General features: G+C 46.8%; 1 protein-coding gene across 3 annotated transcripts in view; it reads right to left on the bottom strand.

The window, feature by feature from the left end:
• The window catches only part of SFMBT2 (Scm like with four mbt domains 2), a 234,462-nt gene that overhangs the window by 195,177 nt on the left and 21,492 nt on the right, over positions 1–17,793 (bottom strand). The window contains exon 1 of one of the 3 annotated variants that reach the window (XM_030572588.1): positions 7,696–7,727. The exons of the other annotated variants lie outside the window; for them this stretch is intronic. The gene's annotated coding sequence lies outside the window, so the exon portion shown is untranslated. Of the gene's footprint in view, positions 1–7,695; positions 7,728–17,793 lie in introns of those variants that run through there. 3 annotated transcript variants of the gene reach the window in all.

The following is a 17,793-nucleotide window of genomic DNA, read 5'->3' as shown; positions in this document are numbered from 1 at the left end:
GGTCAAGAGAAATTCAAAGGGATTTTGTTTACACACATTCTTTAGGTATTTTTACATTACTATGGAACACAGTTTTAAAAAAAATTTAAAAAAGATTGTACTGTGCCATTTACCTCTAAGAAGATTCTTGTAAAGTGTGACCTGGCAATGGTGTATGGCCAATCTTTTCTTGTTGGGAATGGTTACAAGATTGTAATTTAAAGCATTTAAAGTATGATCTGAAAATAAACCCAAAACTTCCTCTTCAGCAAACCAAAGATGCTCAGGTATTGCTCTGAGCATTTGCGTTTACATAACTGGCTTTCAGTGAAAGCTGATTTAGGCTGTTTATTAATAAATAATAATAGTAATAATAAATAGAGAAAAAATATTTGGATCACAACAGCACCTAGAGGCTCCAACCAAGATCAGGATTCATTGCACTAGGCACAATGGTATTAAAAAAACCCAAACACAGTACCTTCCCTAACGAGCTTACAATCTAGATAGACAAGACCAACAGGGTATGTCTCCACAGTGACTAGACACTTGGGCTCCCAGGGCTCAGGCTGCAGAGCTGTTTCATTGTTGTGCAGGCTCCTGGGCTCAGGCTAAGGCTGGGGCTCTAGGACCCTGCCAGGTGGGAGGGTCACAGAGCTCACGCTGCAGCTTGGAAGCCTACACAGCAATGAAACAGCCTTGCAGACAGAGCTCAAGTCGGCTGGCACGGGCTAGCCGCAGGTTTTTCTTTGCTGTGTAGACATACCCGCAAAGGCTTAGATGGGAAAAAGAGGCACAGAAACTTGCCCAATGTCACACCGCAGGTCAGTGGTGGAACCCAGATCATCCTAATCCAATACCCTATATGCTGACCACACTGCTTCACAGTGATTGCTGCTATTAATTAATTATTATTAAAATGTATTCATACTAGATCCTTGACAGAAGAGATAGAAACACACAACCCCTGCCCCGAAGGAGCTTACAATGTAAAGCCCCGATCCTTCAAAGTGACGTGCATCGTCAGGACCCCCGAATCCTTGCAAAGCTGAAGTCAAAGAAATTTTGCACAGCTCCAGAGGTCCAGCTGTGCAGAGCTGAGTCCATGATCAGGGTTACATTGCAGATGAGATGCTCCAAGTAACAAACAGCAGGGAATGGCCAGGTTTGGAAAGACAATGATAAGATCACTCAGTGATTCTACCTAGGTACTTGTCTGAGACCTCATCCCCATAGTATCAGTTAAAGAGGAGATTCATCGGTAACGAGGATTGCCGGCAGATAACTGCCTGAGGCCAAGCAACAGCGGGGGCGTCCGTCGCCTGGTGTGCCGCGCCAATAAACACACCAGGGTGGAGAAGCAAACCAAGTTTATTTGAGATCTCAAAGCGGTGCAGGGAGATTGACTCAGATCAAGCACACCTAAAACAAGCAGTCTGTTCCTTTATATCCATGAGAACTTTTCCCACTGACTAGCAATCCCCCGTTTCCCCTCCCTCCTCCTCCTTCCTCCCCCTGTAGCAATTACGTAAGCGCAGGTGCATTAAGTAATCTTAGCTGCGGCAGCTCGTTAGTAAGTTTTCCTTCTGCAAGTTATCTTGTCCTTCTGCTAAAGGTGCACAAGCTTCATTATTTCTGCTTTAGACCAGTTAGAACTGTTGCAACTGATAACGGCTGTTACACCTGGTCTTTTAGGTCGATTAAAGTTCAGACATGGAGGGACTCTTGTCTGCTGAGGCCTAAAACCAGGAAGGCTCCATACTCTTGTGGCCTTCCACCCTCCCGAGTTACGTAAGGTTATGCTTAGTGACACCAACAATAGGCTAGCCTGTTCCATCTCCCTGTTTGAAGGGCCCTCCATGGGACCTGGGGTTTAGGAAGTAGGGAATACTGCTGCAGAGGCGTCTAGCTGTCTCCCGCCCCATGGGGAGGCAGAGACCCACATGTGAAGGGCATGATCAGACCCACAAGACTGAATTAGTCTGACAAAAAACATATGCCCAGATTCTTCAGTGTTCCAACACTTGCAATCTTTGGCATTACGCTTGATGCCCCAGCTCCTGAAGTGATGTGAATAAGTGAAAATCTCAGCTTTTATTTAAAAAAAAAAAATTGTCTCAGAGTTGCAGAGACTCAAGCACTCCGTAAAAAAAATCTGAAGGTTTTTAAACCAATCTGATGATTTGGGGAGGCCTCACTCCTAATTTTTGGATGGTGCCGTTGGTAATACTGATTCTTCTACCATTCACCTGCTCATGCTTAATTTGGCATCTAATCCCATTCACAGGCAGCAAAAGAAATCTAATAAAAAGTAATCTATTTTCCTTGGTTGTTTCTTCCCACTGCTGGCAGACTCACAACTGCACTTCTGTCTCTTTTCTCCTGAGTCGTCATCTCTGTCAATACTGGCTCGTTGCATAAAAGAAGACAGGACCTAGAGTTTCACCATTTTAAATTCCTCCTCTCTTGTCAACTCCAGCTCATTTTTCCTTTGTATAATCCACAATGAGAGGAAAACCCTGTCCTGATACCCAAACGCGACTCCCTTCACACCTCACACAGGTCCCTCATTCGCCCATGTTCCTTTGGTGACCTCCTCTCCTTGAAAATTATTTACATCCGAAATGCAGGACCATGGAACTGAGGTCACAGAAAGAGTCCTTTACAATGGACGAAAGATTCATACAGCATGGTGAGCTTCCTGCAGGCGTCATTGCTGGAGGTCGTCACACTGGGCCTTGGGCAGCTTGAGATGTAACACTTCCACCGACTTCACAAGAACCTGGTTACTTTGGCAACCAACAGGGGCCTTAGGGGGGATGGAACCAGCCCCTGCCCTCCAATAATATCCCTGTTCAGGAGGCCTCTCCAGCTAATGTAAAGACATTATGCCAGCCGTGCTCCAAGATCCTACTGTAGGGGGGCTGATCGGGGGCATGCCAGGAGAGGTAGGGAGTGAGTCGGGGATGGATTGGGGGCATGGCCATATGGCTGTTCTCTCTGCAAAGGACTATGGGAAACGGAGCATATATTACAGGGAGCACAAAAACATTTTACCCCCACCTTTTCCTTTCTTCCTGCCACAACCGTTTTTGCCTCAAGTGCATGAACAGAGTAACTGAGTGTCGATCCTTTGGATTTCTAATCACGTGTTGGGAGGGGGGGCAGGAAATTGAACAGTGGAAAATGGTACCACCTATCATATGGAAAACAAAATTGGATCCACCAGAGCTCGTTGGGACATAGAGCTGTAGTTTCGGTTCAAGCCCATATCTAATGTGTGATTTATAATCTATAACTTTTAGATGTAAGCTTGACAAGCTTTAAATCTGTCGAACTCCAAGTGCTAAAGCTCCATGTCAAAGTGAGAGAGGAAACTGCTTCTGGCTAGCTGGCCAAAAAATTAGGTAACAGTGAAATTAGGTGTGGCAGCCCTCAAGGGACAAAGAGGCAGAACCAGGTATCCAGCACAGGTCTACATGCAGACATCTCTTTTAAAATACTACTACAGAGCTGGCATGGTCATGCCAGCTGACTCCTGCTTTCCTGCCATTCCAGAATACATCCTTCTATGACTTCACAGCCACCAAGGACCTCACTGCTCTATGGAACTAGTCTAGAAGGCCTCCAAACTCCACGTGGCAGGGCTTTTTAGCCTATGCATGATGGGAGCAGCTGTGATTGAGTAGCCTAAGCACACAACTGAAAGTGGGTTTGAGTCCTGACTCTGCCACTGACTTGCCATGGGACTTGGTGCACCTCATTAAACCACTATGTGCCTCACTTTCCTCATCTGTAACATGGGGATAATGATTTTCTCTCATCTTTATAACGCCATTTAGAACAAGTGGGAAGGGATGTAAGTGCAAAGTCATTACCTTGAAAGATTTTATATCCCAAAAAGGTATTAAGATGTATAAAAACCTTCTTTGGAGGCTGTGATGAGATGGAGAATTCTGGGGTTTGACAGCAGGACAGGAACGGCTCTGAATTTTCTTGGATGCAGTCACAGGATTAGCTGGCCTCTTAACATTAGGCAGGGTCTCAACCCCAGCTTTGGAGCCCAAGGGTCACATGACAGGGACAACATGTGACTAAGAACAGACCTGCTGGGAGCCACCTAGGTGGGAGGGAATTTTTAGGAGAGGCAGGAGTTAGGCCGCTTGGCCCAGAAAGGATCAATGCCACTCCACAGTCTGTTTCTGGTACTTGTCTCAGAGAATAACTTGATTAAAACTAAAGCCCTTGGCAAGATACCATAATAATACCTAGCTCTTAAGTGCCTTTCACTATTAGATCTCAAAGTGCTTTACAACAGAGTATCACAATCTTCATTTTACATGGGGGGAAAACCTGTGGCACATAGATGTGAAGAGATTTACCCAAGGGCATCCAGGAGACTCGCCGCAGAGCGAGGAACAGACCCTTGTTCTCCTGAGCCCCAGTTCAGTGTGCTCATCACTAGGCCACACCACCTCCCACCAAAAATGTTTTTGCTCTGCCCAGCATGGGCTACAATTCCCATACGCTTTATCCTCTCACTTCTCTCAGTCCTCGTGGGACCTTGTCCTAACCCAGGAGTCTCTACTCCCTGCAATGCTCCTGCTGGTCTTTAAGGACCAGATGCTCCTCAGGCAATCACCCAGCATCACAGCCTTCACTGGGAGGCAGCTGTTTAGTCACAGGTGGGGCTGGACTCCATGTCTCCTTAAAGGAGCCAGTCACCCCGTGACAGACAGGTGCTATTAATTATGTGGCTTTATGGAGCTCTTGGTTGGACATGGCAGTTTCGATGGCTAAGTGCGGGTACACAATGGGCATGAGGAACATATTCCGCTGGACATGGTAAAATACTATCTGGACTAGAGACGCTGAAATAATCCAGTGCAGTTCGCATGGCTCCTGGCCTCAGTGAGGATACGGTGTTGTGCTGGGCGGGAAGGGAGCTTCAAATGTGCTTCATCCTATATCTGAGCATGCTGACCTATGGAAAGGGCAGCTCCCAACATGTAGTGCTCTGCTGTGACCCACACAGCCTAGCTGGGAGAAAGGGCAGCTCCCAGCATGAGATGCTCCTTGTTGATCCAAGCTGTTTGTCCCACAGAGAGAGCAGGTTCCAGCAGAGGATACTTGATCATGACATAAGCCTCCTAGCCTACGCAGATGACAGCTCTTGGGAGGCATCATTGCCCTGTGAACAGAGTGACAGGGCAGGATGCAGCATGCAATGGTCTGTCATGGTCTAAGCAACCTACTCCACAGATCTGGCAGATCATACACAGTGCCACAGCCAGCCCCTTGGAGACCCCAGGTCCTCAAATGTAACACGACAGCTTGAGCAGAGCAGCCTGGCTCAGAGACAACAGGCTAGTTCTAGCACAAAATCCACAAGACCCTTTCCAAGCACCCTGGAAAGCTTTCAGCGCTATACTGCACTGAAACTGGTTGCTTATGGGCACCAAGCTGCTCAGCTCATGATGCTTGAACTGGTCTTCTCTGCTAGCCGCACATCACAGCAAGTACAAGCTGCCGTGGTTTGTGAAGATCAGGTGTTTTCCCCCCTTCACCGGCTGGGGGGAAGGGACCAGTGTTCCTTTGAGGCCTATGTTTCAATTAGTATGTCTGCACTGCACACTAAGCCCAGGCTCTGACTCAAGTTTGAGCCCAAGCCCCACTTCTGTGCACAAACAAAATCAGTCTGACTCAGGTCAGCAAGCAACCAGGGCCCTGGTCCTAGGACTTCCTAGCAGGGTAGGTCAGAGCCTGAGTCCTGCTGCGGATGCAGCTCAAGCCACACACTTCAGTCTGAAGGTCTGCATGGTGCAATATGGAAGCGTTAGCGCAGCTGTGAGACCCGGGTCCAGCAATTGTAAATGCAAGCTTACAATGCAGTAAAGATGCTCGAGCACCAAGTCCAACAGCCCAGGTCCACATGCCTAGGCTTAGCATACAGTGTAGACATACCCGGTCCTTCTCTTAACTCTTCAGATTACTCCAACGCAGTGAACATGTCTATCAGGGCAGTCCCATCAAATGGATCACATTCGCCCCACCTTTGGCAAATCATCCCACTGAGTGGTAATGGGATGACATGCACGAATAAGGCAAGCAGTTTGCAGCTCCGAGTGAAATCTGAGAATCTAGGTCGAGGCAGCTTCTCAATAACCCCACACTTTTAAAGGATCAGCATAGTACAGTATTTACCCCCTCTCTAAGCCTCTGCACCATGCAAATGGAGCATCATTCAGAAGCACTGCTGCACACATTAAAAACCAGCCTCCCACCTTCGAGGGAAGGAGCCTGGCTCTCTTTTTAGACAAAGTACCAGTTGGAAACCTCTTAAGGATCATTTCTTCAACATTTCCGTCCTTTTCAAAATTAAAGGCTCTAAGCAGAGTCCTTCAACAACTGTTCTCGTTTATATCCAGTGACAGTTTCCTTGTGACATTGAACACTCTGCAAGATTTTATGAAGGGCAAACAACTACTTGGAAAGTGCTGCGATGGTTCAAAAATATTCCAAGAAGAGATCCATTTTGATCCGGAGAACTAGAAATGCTCCCCAAATTACAGGGCTGATCCTGCCCCTGTTGCCGGAAATGGCATTGAGTATACAATGTACAAATACATCTATATGAGGTTTGATGACACCTTGACTTCAATGGGAACAGATCTATTCCACTATGCTTAACACCACAGTACTGAATACAATATAAATATAGAGAGTCGATCAGTGATACTCAGACCGAGGCTTGCGAGCTGCAAGTGGCTCTTTAATGTGTCACTCTTTGCAGCACATGGTATTAAAACCCGGTGTGATTTAAGTTATTAACCAATCAGTATGCTTTTACTATGTTATTAGCCAATTGTAGTTGATAAGATAATAATACTCAGTCAGTCATTTTGCTGTGAGAATAATGTGTATATATAGTAAGTGAAACAATGAATTCCCAGGACTGTGGCTCTTTTGGGTAATGTTGATCACTAATTTGGCTCCTGAACCACTGAGGTCGGAGTATCGCTGGATGAGATAACATTTAGACAGATAAAATTAGATACAATAATATCTCTAATTAGTTCAACTAACTTGTTTACAAAGAGAAAGCTGCACACTATAAGAAAAACTTAGATAACTTGGATAATCTAATTGGATCTGGTCTGTGTATTGTGATAGACCCAGGCCAGCTGAGAACAGCAGATTAGTAGAAGGGAGATATATTGGCCATTGGATAAGCAGTTTTCTGTTCCCTGAGTGACCAGAGCAGGGGCTGCTCCAGGGAACAGGTGAGCACACCTGACTCCAATTAACCTAAGAGTCAGGTGAGGCTGTTAAACACCTGACTCTAATTAAGGCCCCTCTGATGCTATAAAAGGGTTCACTCTAGTCAGGCCAAAGGGAACCAGAGGGGAGGAAGTGTGTGAGAAGAACTGGGAGCAAGATGCATGCAAGGAGCTGAGAATGGGTAGGTATACTGCTGGAGGACTGAGAAGTACAACCATTACCAGACATCAGGAGGAAAGTCTGGTGGTGAGGATAAAGGTGTTGGGAGGAGGCCATGGGGAAGTAGCCCAGGGAGTTGTAGCTGTCACACAGCGGTACCAGGAGAACTCTAGACAGCTGCAATCCACAGGGCCCTGGGCTGGAACCTGGAGTAGAGGGCAGGCCTGGGTCCCTCCCAAACCTCCCAACTCCTGATCAGACACAGGAGAAACTGACCTGGACTGTGGCTTCTACCAGAGGGGAAGGTCTCTGGGCTCTTTCCTGACCCACATGGTGAATCTGTGGAGGCGAGCAAATCCGGCAATAAGCACAGGACCCATCAAGGTAGAGGAAGAACTTTGTCAGAGTATTTATGCTGGACTGTTCCCCTTGGTGAGCATGGCACAAGAACCTAGAATGATAGGTTCTGCCCCTCCACTCCCGAAGCCAGAGGCAAAGCCATACAGATTCAATTGCAAATGATGAACTGAATGCCAAAAAGCTGCCATTGACATCACTGAGGGTAGGATCAGGTCTGGCATGTGCAGTATCTTTTAGTTCCCCAGACTGAACTGGATGTTTTAGATTAGTGAGATTCACGATTATTGTGATTGCTCCCTGGCCATTTCCAAGTATTTTCTAAGGCAGCGGTTCTCAGCCAAGGGTCCAGGGCCTGTGAGCAGGTTTCAGGGCGTCTGCCAAGCATTACTGATGTTAGACTTGCTAGGGCCCAGGGCAGAAAGCCAAAACCCCACCATGCAGGGCTGCAGCCCAGGGCCCCGAGCCCTGCCACACAGGTCTGAAGCCTGAGCAACTTAGTTTTGCGAGGCCCTGTGTGTTGTGGGGCCCTGGGCAATTGCCTTCCTTGCTACCCCCTAACACCAGCCCTGGCTTTTATATGCAGAACAGTGGTTGTGGCACAGCTGGGCTGTGGAGTTTTTATAGCATGTTGGGGGTGTCATAAACAGATAGCTAAGGGTTAATGTCTCTTTCACCTGAAACACCTGACCAGAGAACCAATCAGGAAACTGGATTTTTTCAACTTTGGGTGGAGGGAAGTGTGTCTCTGGGTCTTTTGTCTGTCTGCCGGCTTCTCTGAGCTTTGGAGAAGTACTTTTTATTTTCTAGTCTTCTGTTTCTAAGTGTAAGGACAAAGAGATCAGATAGTAAGTTCTATGGTTTCTTTTCTTTGGTATTTGCATGAATGTAAGTGCTGAAGTACTTTGATTTGTATTCTTTTTGAATAAGGCTGTTTATTCAATATTCTTTTAAGCAATTGACCCTGTGTTGTATCATCTTAATACAGAGAGAACATTGGTATTTTTTTCTTTCTTTTTTATATAAAGTTTTCTTTTAAGACCTGTTGGAGTTTTTCTTTACTTCAGGGAAATTAAGTCTGTACTCACCAGGGAATTGGTGGGAGGAAGAAATCAAGGGGAGAGCTGTGTGTTGGATTGCTAGCCTGATTTTGCATTTCCTCTGGGTGAAGAGGAAAGTGCTTTTGTTCCAGGATTGGGAACGGAGAGGGGGACTCACTCTGCGTAGTTTCACAGAGCTTGTGTCTGTGTATCTCTCCAGGAGCACCTGGAGGGGGGAAGGGAATCAGAATTATTTCCCTTTGTTGTGAGACTCAAGGGATTTGGGTCTTGTGGTCCCCAGGGAAGGTTTTTCAGGGGGACCAGAGTGCCCCAAAACACTCTAATTTTTTGGGTGGTGGCAGCAGTACCAGGTCCAAGCTGGTAACTAAGCTTGGAGGTTTTCATGCTAACCCCCATATTTTGGACGCTAAGGTCCAGAATCTGGGAATAAGGTTATGTCATGAGTGGCAGCGGCGGGATATAGACAGAATCCAGAAGCCAGTAGGAATATTATATTTTTCTTTTCTCTGCTAAGGGCTTTTTAGCAGAGAGAAACAGTTTGGTTTTAAAAGGGAACCAGAGAGAAATTTTTTTTTTCTGCTCTCTAGCAGTTTGTGGTTTGCATGTTAAGCGAGAAGACTGTTAAGGGTCTTTTGTCATGCAATAGCCCTCCCATTAGGAGGCAAAGTACCAGCACTTATATGCATGCAAATAAAGTGGTTTTTCTGGTTTCCCTTCATTGAACATTAGCTAGAGAGAGAAAAGGGAAAAGGCACTGTTGCTAGGCAGACTTCAGGAGGCAACAGAGAACCTGCAGTTCAGAAGATAAACACCGGAGGGCACCCCAACACAAGAAAACAGGAACCATGACTTCTAAGGCAAAAAGAAACGCCGAAGAACACATCAAAGAAGCTGAACACAGGCGACAACTGGAAATGAAACAAAAAGAGATGGAGATAAAAGAAAAGGAAGAAAGCATCAAACAGGCAGCCCAAGAGGCAGCACACAAAAGAAAACTAGAAGAAGATGAGGCAGCCCACAGAAGACAGATAGAACTCCAGAGGGAAGCCCACCAACAGGCCATGGAATTAGAAAAGGCTAAGCAACAGACTCCAGCCAATCCTAACAACCCATCGCCCATTATTGCTCCACAGCACAGGAAATTTCCCACCTACAAGGCAGGTGATGACACCGAGGTCTTCTTGGAAAATTTTGAAAGAGCCTGTCTTGGGTACAGCATCCCCGAAGACCAGTACATGGTAGAATTAAGGCCACACCTCAGTGGACCTTTAGCAGAGGTGGCAGCTGAAATGCCCAAGCCGCAAATGAATGACTATAAACTTTTTCAAACCAAGGCCAGATACAGGATGGGGATAACCCCAGATCATGCCCGTCGGCGCTTCAGAACCCAAAAATGGAAACCAGAGGTGTCATTTCCCAAACACGCCTACTACATTGCAAAAAACTATGAGGCCTGGTTAACAGGAAACAACATTCAAACCTTGGAAGAAGTGAACCTCCTCATACAAATGGAGCAGTTCTTGGATGGTGTTCCTGAAGACATCACACGGTACATACAAGATAGAAATCCCAAAACTATCGCTGAGGCGGGGGAGATTGGAGCCAAATGGATGGAACTGGCAGAAAGCAAAAAAGCTACTGTCAAGGGGAACGATTACCCCAGGGGGCACACAGACCATAAACCCTACAACCGAGGACAGCCAAAGACCCTCCATACCACCCAAGTAAAGCCACAGATACCCTACTCTTCAACCTCACCAGTCTCCAGTAACTCACCTCGGCCCAGTGACCCATCAGATGGAAGATGCTTTAAGTGTAATGAACTGGGACATATCAAGGCCAACTGTCCCAAGAACACCATGCGAGTGCAATTCATTACACCACCATCACCCCAAAGATCCCCAGGCCCAGATGCCTCTCAAATACCCTTGGAGCGAAGGGAAAATTTGCGAGTGGGCGGAAAGAAGGTTACTGCGTGGAGAGACACGGGGGCACAAGTGTCAGCTATCCACCAATCCTTCGTTGACCCCAAATTCATCAACCCAAAGGCCAAAGTTACCATTTACCCCTTCATGTCACAAGCTGTAGACTTGCCTACAGCTCAACTGCCTGTCCAGTACAAAGGCTGGTCAGGAATGTGGACTTTTGCAGTCTATGACAATTATCCTATCCCCATGCTACTGGGGGAAGACTTGGCCAACCAGGTGAGGCGGGCCAAGAGAGTGGGAATGGTTACCCGTAGCCAAACCAGGCAAGCTTCCAGACCCATTCCTGTTCCTGAGCCGTCCACAGAAGCCCCGTCTGTGTTACCAGAGACCCAGACAGAGGCAGTGGACCCGGATTCCATGCCTACCACTGAAACAGCCACAGCATCTCCAGTCCCAGGCCCGGAACTGGAACAGCAACCAGCACCAGCAAGTGCAACCACATCTTCAAACTCAACGCCAGAGGGCGCCAGCGAGCCAGAACTGGCAGAAGCACACGACAGCCATACCCAAAAGGCTCAGCCAGAGCCTGAAATACCCTCAGGTGCACCAGCGGAGAGCGGTTCACCAGCAACGGAACCAACCCCATCACCTACATCGCTTCCAGAGGGACCAAGCCCAAGTCCACAGTCTGAGGAAGAACTGGTGACCCCAGCCTCAAGGGAACAGTTCCAGGCTGAGCAGGAAGCAGATGACAGCCTTCAGAAAGCGTGGGCGGCGGCACGGAGCACCCCACCGCCTCTCAGCCCTTCTAATCGATCCCGGTTTGTTATAGACCAAGGACTTTTATACAAGGAAATTCTTTCTGGTGGACACCGGGAAGAATGGCAGCCGCACAAACAGTTGGTGGTCCCAACTAAGTACCGGGAGAAGCTCTTAACCTTAGCCCATGATCATCCCAGTGGCCATGCTGGGGTGAACAGAACCAAGGACCGGTTGGGGAAGTCCTTCCACTGGGAGGGGATGGGCAAGGATGTTGCCAAGTATGTCCGGTCTTGTGAGGTATGCCAAAGAGTAGGTAAGCCTCAAGACCAGGTCAAGGCCCCTCTCCAGCCACTCCCCATAATTGAGGTCCCATTTCAGCGAGTAGCTGTGGATATTCTGGGCCCTTTCCCAAAAAAGACGCCCAGAGGAAAGCAGTACGTACTGACTTTAGTGGACTTTGCTACCCGATGGCCAGAAGCAGTAGCTCTAGGCAACACCAGGGCTAACACTGTGTGCCTGGCCCTAACAGACATCTTTGCCAGGGTAGGTTGGCCCTCTGACATCCTTACAGATTCAGGGTCTAATTTCCTGGCAGGGACCATGGAAAAACTGTGGGAAACTCATGGGGTGAATCACTTGGTTGCCACCCCGTACCACCATCAAACCAATGGCCTGGTGGAAAGGTTCAATGGAACTTTGGGGGCCATGATAAGAAAATTCATCAACGAATTCTCCAATAATTGGGACCTAGTGTTGCAGCAGTTGCTGTTTGCCTACAGGGCTGTACCACATCCCAGTTTAGGGTTTTCACCATTTGAACTTGTGTATGGTCACGAGGTTAAGGGGCCATTACAGTTGGTGAAGCAGCAATGGGAGGGGTTTACGCCTTCTCCAGGAACTAACATTCTGGACTTTGTAAGCAACCTACAAAGCACCCTCCGACACTCTTTAGCCCTTGCTAGAGAGAACCTAAAGGATGCTCAAGAAGAGCAAAAGGCCTGGTATGACAGACATGCCAGAGAACGTTCCTTCAAGGTAGGAGACCAGGTTATGGTCTTGAAGGCGCAACAGGCCCATAAGATGGAAGCATCATGGGAAGGGCCATTCACGGTCCAAGAGCGCCTGGGAGCTGTAAACTACCTCATAGCATTTCCCAATTCCTCACTAAAGCCTAAAGTGTACCATGTTAATTCTCTCAAGCCTTTCTATTCCAGAGACTTACAGGTTTGTCAGTTTACAGTCCAGGGAGATGATGCTGAGTGGCCTGACGGTGTCTACTACGACGGGAAAAAAGACGGTGGCGTGGAAGAGGTGAACCTCTCAACCACCCTGGAACGTCTGCAGCGGCAACAAATCAAGGAGCTGTGCACTAGCTTCGCCCCATTGTTCTCAGCCACCCCAGGACGGACTGAACGGGCATACCACTCCATTGATACAGGTAATGCTCACCCAATCAGAACCCCACCCTACCGGGTGTCTCCTCATGCCCAAGCTGCTATAGAACGGGAGATCCAGAACATGCTACAGATGGGTATAATCCGCCCATCTACCAGTGCATGGGCATCTCCAGTGGTTCTGGTACCCAAACCAGATGGGGAAATACGCTTTTGCGTGGACTACCGTAAGCTAAATGCGGTAACTCGTCCGGACAACTATCCAATGCCACGCACTGATAAGCTATTGGAAAAGTTGGGACGTGCCCAGTTCATCTCTACAATAGACTTAACCAAGGGGTACTGGCAAGTACCGCTAGATGAACCCGCCAAGGAGAGGTCAGCATTCGTCACCCATGCGGGGGTGTATGAATTCAATGTCCTTCCTTTCGGCCTTCGAAATGCGCCCGCCACCTTCCAGAGGCTGGTAGATGGTCTACTAGCTGGACTGGGAGAATTCGCAGTTGCCTACCTCGATGATGTGGCCATTTTTTCAGACTCCTGGCCCGAACACCTACTACACCTGGAAAAGGTCTTTGAGCGCATCAGGCAGGCAGGACTAACTGTTAAGGCCAAAAAGTGTCAAATAGGCCAAAACAGAGTGACTTACCTGGGGCACCAGGTGGGTCGAGGAACCATAAACCCCCTACAGGCCAAGGTGGATGCTATCCAAAAGTGGCCTGTCCCAAGGTCAAAGAAACAGGTCCAATCCTTCTTAGGCTTGGCCGGATACTACAGGCGATTTGTACCACACTACAGCCAAATCGCTGCCCCATTGACCGACCTAACCAAAAAGACCCAGCCAAATGCCGTTAAGTGGACTAATGAGTGTCAAAAAGCCTTTACCCAGCTTAAGGCAACGCTCATGTCTGACCCTGTACTCAGGGCCCCGGACTTTGACAAGCCATTCCTAGTAACCACGGATGCATCTGAGCGTGGTATAGGAGCAGTACTCATGCAGGAAGCAACAGATCACAACTTCCATCCTGTCGTGTTTCTCAGCAAAAAACTGTCTGAGAGGGAAAGTCACTGGTCAGTCAGTGAAAAGGAATGCTATGCCATTGTGTACGCCCTGGAGAAGCTACGCCCATATGTTTGGGGACGGCGGTTCCAACTACAAACTGACCATGCTGCACTAAAGTGGCTTCATACTGCCAAGGGGAACAACAAGAAACTTCTTCGTTGGAGTTTAGCTCTCCAAGATTTTGATTTTGAAATTCAACACATCACAGGAGCTTCTAACAAAGTTGCTGATGCACTCTCCCGTGAGAGTTTCCCAGAATCCAGTAGTTAAAAAGTGTTCTTAAAGTGTAAAAGTCTGTTAGTTATATACTTAGTGGTATATGTAAAGGTGCATGTGTTGTATTAATCTGTTTATTTTCAAGTTCTAGAAGGAAATTGCCGCCAGTGAGCTTCCCCACTGTCTGCAATTTGGGGGGCGTGTCATAAACAGATAGCTAAGGGTTAATGTCTCTTTCACCTGAAACACCTGACCAGAGAACCAATCAGGAAACTGGATTTTTTCAACTTTGGGTGGAGGGAAGTGTGTCTCTGGGTCTTTTGTCTGTCTGCCGGCTTCTCTGAGCTTTGGAGAAGTACTTTTTATTTTCTAGTCTTCTGTTTCTAAGTGTAAGGACAAAGAGATCAGATAGTAAGTTCTATGGTTTCTTTTCTTTGGTATTTGCATGAATGTAAGTGCTGAAGTACTTTGATTTGTATTCTTTTTGAATAAGGCTGTTTATTCAATATTCTTTTAAGCAATTGACCCTGTGTTGTATCATCTTAATACAGAGAGAACATTGGTATTTTTTTCTTTCTTTTTTATATAAAGTTTTCTTTTAAGACCTGTTGGAGTTTTTCTTTACTTCAGGGAAATTAAGTCTGTACTCACCAGGGAATTGGTGGGAGGAAGAAATCAAGGGGAGAGCTGTGTGTTGGATTGCTAGCCTGATTTTGCATTTCCTCTGGGTGAAGAGGAAAGTGCTTTTGTTCCAGGATTGGGAACGGAGAGGGGGACTCACTCTGCGTAGTTTCACAGAGCTTGTGTCTGTGTATCTCTCCAGGAGCACCTGGAGGGGGGAAGGGAATCAGAATTATTTCCCTTTGTTGTGAGACTCAAGGGATTTGGGTCTTGTGGTCCCCAGGGAAGGTTTTTCAGGGGGACCAGAGTGCCCCAAAACACTCTAATTTTTTGGGTGGTGGCAGCAGTACCAGGTCCAAGCTGGTAACTAAGCTTGGAGGTTTTCATGCTAACCCCCATATTTTGGACGCTAAGGTCCAGAATCTGGGAATAAGGTTATGTCAGGGGGGAGTCTCAGAAAGAAAAAGGTTGAGAACCTTTGTTCTAAGGGACCAATCCTGCATTGCTTGCAAATCACAAAGGCCTGGATCCACAAAATACCAGACATCGGCACCTAAGGCCCATTTTTAGGCACTACAGTGAGCCACAAAACTCCCACCTGGCTCCCAACTATCCTTGTAGGTGCCAAAAGTCATTCACCTTTGAAGTTTTAGGGTATGGCTACACTTAGAGCTACACAGCGCTGCCGCGGGAGCGCTCCCGCAGCAGTGCTTTGGAGTGTGGTCGCAGCGCCAGCGCTGAGAGAGCTCTCCCAGTGCTGCACATACTCCACCTCCCTGTGGAGATTAGCTTACAGCGCTGGGAGCAGTGTTTACACTGGCGCTTTGCAGCGCTGTAACTTGCTGGGCTCAGGGGGGTGTTTTTTCCACACCCCTGAGCGAGAAAGTTGCAGCACTGTAAAGCGCCAGAATAGCCAAGCTCTCAGAAGTAAATGTCCTCCTGGTGCCTAAGTTTCTGCCTCTAAGCACACACTCTGCTGCTTCCCTCTAGGTGCCCAGATGCCCATGTCCCGCCTAAGCCCCAAAGTGATCCACAAACCAGGGAAGACCAGCATTTGCAAGTCTAGGTCACCCGTGGGGCCCAATCCTGTAGGTGTGCATAACGCCACACAAAATAGCTGGGTGGGAGGGAGAATTCCCTTACAACTGTTAGCCTAGTAGTTTGGATATTCACTCTGTCTGTGGGAGACCCTGGTCCAAGTTCCCCTGCTGAAAAAGGATTTGAACACTATTCTACCACCTCTCAGGTGAGTGCCCTAATCACTGGGCTATGAGGCATTCCAGTGTTGGCCTTCTGCAATCGCTCCTACTGAATTTATTCCACTTTAAGTAACAATCTTTAAATAAATAATCACTGAGCCAGAGAAAAAGTCAGAAGGGCTCTCCAGCCCCGTACACGAGTTAGGCGGAGGAGCGCATGCCTATCTTCCCTGTTTTCTGGATTGCTAGCAGAGCTGGGTGCCTCTCTGCAACTCAGACTTCAGCACCCGTCTTAGGGAGGGGAGGGGCTCAGCACACACCCCTCTTAATAGCATCTCCTATTGCCTTGCGTAGGTGGCTCCCCGTCTCATGTGCTGGCTTACTGAATTGCATTCCAAGACGCCTATCTCTCCCTATTCATTGTATGGGCACCTATGCTCCCTAACTCAGACTTTGAGGATCACAGTGTGGTTCCAGTGATCTATGAGGCATCGAAATCCCTTCTGTGGACTCAGGCCAAACTGATTTCAGTGGGGCTTCCTGGTGTGCAAGGAGAGCTTGATTCTGCCCTCTGTGCCCACTGACTGCTCCAAAGGATCACTGCCTTTCAGAATGCAGGCCTGGGCCCTAAAAGGGCAAAGGATGATTCTCTTTAACTGACAGCAGGGTGGATTTGATTTATATCAAATTGATTTAAATCATGATTTTGATCATAGTCAGAAAGACTCGATTTAATCATAGTTTTCTACATAAAAGTGCATTCTTGTTGATTGTTATAACCTTAATACATATTCTTCACAACTCAGATAGATGTAGGTTTCATTTTTAGAAGGTACACACTACACATTTTTTTAAATGATTTTCTTTTGAAAACTTTTCAGATTAGTTTTACAGCTATATCAGAAAATGAATGATTGTTTGGTTATTTCATTTACCAAAGGTAATTGAAGCAGATATTTATGAAGTCATTGGGAGGTGAACGACCTCCAATTCAACAGGTTAATCATTAATATTTGGAAGGTTTTCTTGCTATGCTGTATTAGGAGGAGAACATCAGCAGACAGACATTTAAATTGTTTTATTTAACTAAAACAACAGTCTTATGTATTCTGGATTTTTTCTTCCTTTAACAGAGCAAACATAACAAAACAAGCATATAATTAATTTAATTAAACATTCAAGTTTTTTTAAATCAGGTTTGCTTTTATTAAAGTTGTTTAACTAAGATAGTTAAACGAATTTAACAAAATTTAAAAATCGACTACATCAGCCAGGACAACATGAGAAACTTAAAATATTGGCTTCTGCAGCTAACTCAGTTGTCTTCACCTTCATTTTCCTGTGTGTTCATAATCTGGAAAATAAAAAAGCTTTCCTGCTTTTTTGGGTCCCAACAATTTCTCAATTTGGAATGAATTAGTCTAAAGAGAGAAAATATTCTCTTTCTACACTGGCAGAAGAAGCTACTGCTGTTAAAAGTGAGGTTAATCACTTCAACAGTCTCTGAATCCAAGTGCTTAAGTGACTTCCACCAGTTCACTGGTATGACTTTCTTTAAAACCATCATCAGAAAACTTATATTTCTTGAATTGGTTCTTATTCCCAAGCTGGGTCTCTTTTACGGCCTGCTGCCATAGGTTTTCCCTTTCTAGTGAGAGAATGGTATGGTAGATCTCAAATCAATAAAGGCTACACTCAGAACCTCAAGACTTCTGGAATACGCTGCTCAAACAGTTTCACTTTTGTTTCTACTGCCTGTCCCTCCCTTCTCAC

The sequence above is a fragment of the Gopherus evgoodei genome, chromosome 1, assembly GCF_007399415.2.
Source record: "Gopherus evgoodei ecotype Sinaloan lineage chromosome 1, rGopEvg1_v1.p, whole genome shotgun sequence".
Classification (NCBI taxonomy): domain Eukaryota; kingdom Metazoa; phylum Chordata; order Testudines; family Testudinidae; genus Gopherus; species Gopherus evgoodei.
The sequence above is the reverse complement of the archived record's forward strand: the minus strand, read 5'-3'. Positions and strand labels throughout refer to the sequence as shown.